Consider the following 7,370-nt stretch of genomic DNA (forward strand, 5'->3'; position numbering starts at 1 on the left):
CCAGAAGTTTCCTTAAGCTTCAAGGAAGTGTAAGCTACAGAATACTCGTCATGCTGTATCGGCCTATTATACATTTTCTGGCTATTTTTATTCTTCCATTTCTGACATCCCCTAACATACAAGATCAGAATTTTTAATTCTCAAAATGACTTAACATAATGCTGTCAAATGAGCCCATAGAATTAGCAGTTTCTTATTGAAAAACTGATTCTGAATAAAAGTGGAAAAATACTTGCTTCATAAATGTTTTGTGGCCATCAAAATGCTTCAGTGTTATTCTATGGGTCAAATTGTTGAGTAAAAGCATTTTGCATAATTTCGCACAATCTGGTAGCCTGATAAACCAGACTAAATGTGAGATTAAATGTGTAATTTAGTCTGGCCCCGATGAATTCAGAGATTGGAAGATTGTTGATGAGAACAACCCGACCAATGGCGCAACTAACTGTGACGTAGTAAGCACGACAGAAAGCTTGTGGGGGAGTGTAAACAAATAGCCTGTCGGTAAAATGGCGAATACCTCCTTCTTAAAAATGAATGAGCATAGAGCCTCTTCCTGCTCCCGTTTCAACCCCACCCCTCTCAAGCATGTCTTTATTATGGCTAGAATCGAGAATAAAAAAACAACATTGAGTCCTGTTTTAACTGATGCAGCTTAGGCTGTGTTTTACTTTATATTTTCACAAACTAGAAGGTGTTGCTCTCAAATGATGAATCACATATGTAATTTGGACTTACAATTTATTTATTATTATTTATTATTATTTCGGTATCCAAAATAGGCGAGGATTACTTCAAATGACGTGGGTGTTAAAAAAAACTTAGGTAATGACCAGTGTTAGGCACGTTACTTTGAAAAAGTAATTAGTTATAGTTACTAGTTACTTCTCTCAAAAAGTAACTTAGTTACTAACTGAGTTACTCCACATTAAAAGTAACTAGTTACTAGTAAAAGTAACTATCACGTTACTTTTGCGTTTCTCTCCCCCGTAACCCTCACCACCCGGCACCCACCATCTCACCATGTGTTTCAAAAGCCAGATGAATAGAGTGGACGACAAAGACACGTACCTGCAGAGAGTTTTGCATTTATTGCAACTCAACGTAAATGATATCAGTGGGGAACGGTATCTGACGGGCCTATAAAACCTGTCAGATAGCGTTCGCCCTGCTTAACATGGGAGCAACAACGTAACACTGGTATTTCCATCCAGAAAACGCTGTTTTGCTGCTGGATTCCTCCTCACTCTCCATCTCTCTGTGTGTGCTGTACGTTAACACCCACCAGCGGAAACACCCACCTACCCAACTGACAGACAGAATCTCACTATACATCAGCCAATCTCATCCTCCCCTCTCTCATGACAAGGCGTGTACGAGTTGAAATCATCATGAAAAAAAGGTAAATTGTGCGACCTGAATAACGTGCAGTAACGGGGTGTCGGTAATGGTAACTGCGTTATAGTTACAGTCAAAGTAATTAGTTAGATTACTTGTTACTAAAGAAATGTAACAGCGTTAGTAACGCCATTACTCCCAGATTAATGTCTATGCTAGTACTGCATGTCAACCTCATAACAGGCAAATTAGATGGAACTAGATGGAGTTGGTAACATTGCCTTTAAACATATTAAATAAACAATGGAATGACAGTAGCTGAATGAATATTCAAGGGTTGAAGTACCCAATTTTCCAAACAAAGTTTAAACAGACAGTTATAGAAAAGTAAAGTTCTGATTTAAGTAAGACTGAAAAAATTATGGTGTATTTTTGTATAGTAAGCTTTTTAATTTCTGTCTTAACTAATGATCTATATTCTTTCAGGTTTTGGAAAAACCATGTAGCCACCTGAAAGCATTCAAGTGTCAATACAATTCTCTACTACATAGTTTTTTTCTAAACAAAGGAATTTATTTTATTCTGTTTATGACTTTGAAACACACCCATGGGATAAATCTCTTTGATACAAAAATAGAAAGGTTACATACTTATGCACTTATGAAACAAATGAGTGCGAACCAACATTTTCTTTCTTTCTGCATGTCTTTGATGGTTTGACCAATTTTGCTCCTATATATATCTCCAAAAGTATAGATCTCCCAAACAGATTTCTATTTTCTTAAATATTTGAAGAAACAATTCTGATGGTAACTTGATATATTTGAATAATTAAAAAAAAAATGCTATGTACTTTTTTATTTTACATTTAAAGTCCAGCAGACAATACTGTTAAAACCAGTTATTTTAGTATAGGAAAAAATAAAAAGGCATATATGTTTTTAAGGGCTTTTATATATGGGATAAAGAAGAATAAGTTAACACAATATAATAAAACAACAATACGTTACATACTGCATTACTATTGTTATTAACATAGTTCTCAACAAACTATTTTTGAACTGTAAAGTGCCTTGACATGACATGTGTTGTGAATTTGCGCTATATAAATAAACTGAAATAAAATGAATCCAATTTAACAGCTGCTGCAGTGTCCTGTTCTTTTTTCTAGTTTGAACATGTCTGGTTCTCTTTTCGTGAAACTGATGGAAACTTAATCTTATAGGGGTTGATTCCCAAAGAATATATAGTCTATTAGATAAATACATTTTTAATTCTACAATCCATAAATGTAGTTTTGGCAAGAAAACCTCTTTGCTAAATATTAATTTTATGAAATATTAAACTTTGGAAAAAATTATGTTTGCTGCCATGACTTTACATTGTTACCTCTGTGAATATCATTTCTTTAAAAAAACACTATCTAGCTTTGTCAAAAATGCATTGTTTTCTAAAGTTTGAAAATATAATTGCACACAATTTAAAGTGATGCATAAGAGAGTCATTTGAGCCTTATTGAATTAATAATTTCATAGCTAAAGCTAATGCATACAAAAGAACACAGCCTTTCCAAAATCAGAGGAACAACTCTGAGGCAAAGTAGTGTGATAGTATATATAGTTATATAATCATTCAATATAATTACTTTTGTTATTTTAAAACCTTTTTGTGTTAGGTGTCACACCCGTTTCTATAAACAAGACAAGAAAATGGCATCTGGTTTGGTCACCTGAATGGAATGACTATTCAAACGGAATGTGAACCAATACAGAAATTATTGTTGTTCAGTTGGTTTCATACCTTAGACACAAAACATTGTTTTAAATACATTTCTTGGCTTACGTCATACCTCTGATAAAAAGTCAATATATGTAAGGCCCAGCAGCAGAGTGGTTCACTAGAAGTTTAAGGTGAATAAGGAGAGGTTAAGCGCAACGTTTGAAATCAGCAACTACTTTCTGTAAGTACATTTGAAATTCTATGAGAAGCACATAATTAGAAATGATTACTCATTTCTTTTTTAATTTTAGAATGAGTCACTAGTTGCAGATCATGCAACATTTTCATTTTCCTTGAAATAAAATGTACATGGTAATCCTAAACAAAAGAATGGTTTCACACTATTATTACTATGGTTTTGATGTAATTTGTGTTTGAGGATTTCAGTGTTATTGTTCAGGTGTATTTGGAATGAGGTTAAACATCTTATATTGCCTCCAAAAAATACTTGCAAGATTTTTGAAAATTAACTTAACTGTTCTATTATTCCTTTCTTACAAATCTTAGCACAACTAAACCACCTCCTTCTGATCACTGACAAATAAAATAACAATGGATAAATAAATACAACTAAGTTAAGTACACTAGCTGATGAGCTACGAATTTGGTATTGTTATTTATATAACTTTAGCAGAATTGGTTTAATATTTTGACCAGTGTTGCTTTGCTTCTACCTACTAAATTGAGTGTTTTACTCTTAGATCAAGATATTTAGAATGGTTTTCCTATTAATATTTCCTTTTCCATAATAGTGTTCCTATATATGAGCTTTATTATTCCCTTTAAATATGCATTGTCGCTTTACTTAAAAACAGCAGTTTGATATCGGCCACTTTATTTTCTGAATACGATTTAAAAGCAGTGGAAGAGATTTAAAAGAGGATAGCTCTTAATAGTTCATAATACACGTAGTTTTCTTCTTTAAAGCTTTATTATGTTAAATATTGCAGGCTACAAATTGAAAATGGGGGCTGCAGGAATAATAATGATACTTCTGTTACTAAAAGGTAAGCTAGTATAAAATCATTAAACGTTTCAGTGAAGCTTTGTACCATTGGCAAAATGAATATAGATGTCATGATTCTGCCACAGCTACAGCTGAACAAATCAGTACCACAGCCACTCCTACCACAACAACTGCTGCTCCTACAATGACAACAGCTGTTCCTACCACAACAACAGCTGCTCCTACAACAACAGCTGCTCCCNCAGCCGCTCCCACCACAAGAACTGCTGCTCCTACTACAACAACGGCTGCTCCCACCACAACAACTCCTGCTCCTACTACAACAACGGCTGCTCCTACCACAACAACTGCGGCTACTACCACAACAACTGCTGCTCCTACCACAACAACTGCTGCTCCAACAACGAGGACAGCTGCTCCGACCACAACAGCTGCTCCTACCACAACAACTGCTGCTCCTACCACAACAACAGCTGCTCCCACAACAACTACTGCTCAAACAACGACAACAACTTCTCCAACCACAACAGCTGCTCCTAGCACAACAACTGCTGCTCCCTCCACAACAACAGCCGCTCCTACCACAACAACCGCCGCTCCCACCACAACTGCTGCTCCCACTACAACAACGTCTGCTCCCACCACAACAACAGCTGCTCGAACCACAACAACTGCTGCTCCCACAACGACGACAGCTGCTCCTACCACAACAGCTGCTCCTACCACAACAACTGCTGCTCCCACTACAACAACTGCTGCTCCTACCACAACAACAGCTGCTCCCACCACAACAACTGCTGCTCCCACAACGATGACAGCTGCTCCTACCACAACAGCTGCTGCCTCCACAACAACAGCTGCTCCCACCACAACAACAGCCGCTTCCACCACAACAACTGCTGCTCCTACTACAACAACTGCTGCTCCCACCACAACAGCTGTTCCTACCTCAACAACAGCGGTTCCTACCACAACAACAGCTTTTCCTACCACAACAACAGCCACTCCTACCACAACAACAGCCACTCCCACCACAACAACTGCTGTTCCTACTACAACAGCTGCTCCCACCACAACAACTGCTGCTCCTACAACAACAACAGCAGCTTCGACAACAACTGCTGCTCCCACTACAACTGCTGCTCCCACTACAACAGCTTCTCCTACCACAACAACAGCTGTTCCCACAACAACAGCTGCTCCAACTACAACAACAGCTGCTCCCATCACAACAATAGCTGCTCCCACCACATCAGTTGCTCCCACCACAACAACAGCTGCTCCCACCACCACAACTGTGACTCCTACCACAACACCACCTGCTCCAACCACTCCACCTGTGGAAGGAAAGACAATAAAGCGGCTCACCTTTAGGTCTACTGACGAGACCTTTACAAATGATTTGCTGAATCCATTATCTCAAGCATTTAATGACCGATCTGAACTTTTGACGTCTGTTGTAAGTGTGCTTTTAGTATGTATTAGATTTTTATCCACTACTGGATCAAAATAACATTTTTAGAGCTTGTACATTTAGAAACCAAGAAAAAATTATTTCTGTCTATAGAAATGAGAAATAACATTAAAAACAAAAGGTAGATAAAGTTTTTAATGGTGGCCAATCAACATATTGGAGAAGTTGTGTCCTGCATCTTTTAGATTCTAATAATTTGTCATTGAATAAGGTTATACGGAAGAGATTAAAGAAGGAAAAAAAATATTTTTTTGTATACAGTTTAAGATTCCCTCAGTCTAAAAAGGAGAATTTGAATACCTATTGAAGAGGTAGAATTTCATTTTGCACCTTAAATAATGCAACTTTTAAGTTTATTATTTACTGAAAAGTGTTGGTCTTTCCCCAGCTTACACCAGTCTTCCAGGAAAAGTTTTCTTCATTCGAAGACCTTTCTGTGGTTTCATTCAGGTAGGATTCTGAGAAAAAAAAAAAACTAAAAACATTAAAGATTAACTAACCTTTTATTGTCTTTAAAGTCAAGGGTCAATAATCAACAACATTGACCTACAATTTGGATCAGCCTCAGCTCCTGAAACTGACACTATATTAAAAGTGTTGGTCAATGCAGCCGAAAGCATCACAGACTTTAGCATTGACACCGAATCCATTTCTGTACAAGACACAAGTAAGCTCACCACAAGTCCTACAACACCATTAAGGAAAGTATAGCATAAAAATTAATAAACATTTTTTTACTTACCAAAACTACAGCCACTGCTACCACAACTGCTGCTCCAAGCACAACACCTGCTCCAACCACAACAGCACCTGCTCCAACCACAGCAACAACTACTCAAACCACAACAACTGCTCCTACCACGACAACAGTCTCTCTTACCAAAACAACAGCCGCTCCTACCACAACAGCTGCTTCCACCACAACAACTTCTGCTCCTACCACAACAACAGCTGCTCCCACCACAACAACTGCTGCTCCCACCACAACAACAACTACTCCCACCACAACAACTTCTGCTCATACCATAACAACTGCTGCTCCCACCACAACAACAGCTGCTCCTACCACAACAGCCGCTCCAACCACAACTTCTGCTCCTACCACATCGACAGCTGCTCCCACCACAACAACTTTTGCTCCTACCTCAACGACAGCTGCTCCCACCACAACAACTGCTGCTCCCACCACAACAGCTTCTCATACCACAACAACTGCTGCTTCTACCAAAACAACAGCTGCTCCCATCACAACAACAGCTGCTCCTAGCACAACAACTGCAGCTCCTACCACAACAACTATTCCCACCACAACAACAACCTCTCCTACCACAACAACAGCTGCACCCACCACGACAGCCGCTCCAACCACAATAACAGCTGCTTCAAGCACAACAACTGCAGCTCCTACCACAACAACTATTCCCACCACAACAACAACCTCTCCTACCACAACAACAGCTGCACCCACCACGACAGCCGCTCCAACCACAATAACAGCTGCTTCAAGCACAACAACTGCAGCTCCTACCACAACAACTGCTGCTCCCACCACAACAACTGCTGCTCCTACCACAACAACAGCTGCTCCCACCACAACGACAGTTGCTCCCACCACAACAGCTTCTCCTACAACAGCCGCTCCTACCACAACAACAGCTGCTCCCACCACAACAACAGCTGCTCCTACCACAACAACAGCTGCTCCCACCACAATGACAGCTGCTCCCACCACAACAGCTTCTCCTACCACAACAACAGCCGCTCCTACCACAACAACAGCTGCTCCCATTACAACAACTGCTGTTCTTGCGA

General features: G+C 39.2%; 1 long non-coding RNA gene across 1 annotated transcript; it reads left to right on the forward strand.

Moving 5' to 3' along the window:
- Positions 1 to 3,242: 3,242 nt before the first annotated feature.
- Positions 3,243 to 4,267, forward strand: LOC107105142. The gene is made up of 3 exons (XR_001482325.1): positions 3,243 to 3,298; positions 4,068 to 4,124; positions 4,210 to 4,267. It is a non-coding gene; the product is annotated as an uncharacterized LOC107105142 (long non-coding RNA).
- The last annotated feature ends 3,103 nt before the right edge of the window (positions 4,268 to 7,370 follow it).

The sequence above is a fragment of the Cyprinodon variegatus genome, unplaced genomic scaffold (genome assembly GCF_000732505.1).
Source record: "Cyprinodon variegatus isolate N-32 unplaced genomic scaffold, C_variegatus-1.0 Scaffold2093, whole genome shotgun sequence".
In the NCBI taxonomy this organism is placed as follows: domain Eukaryota; kingdom Metazoa; phylum Chordata; class Actinopteri; order Cyprinodontiformes; family Cyprinodontidae; genus Cyprinodon; species Cyprinodon variegatus.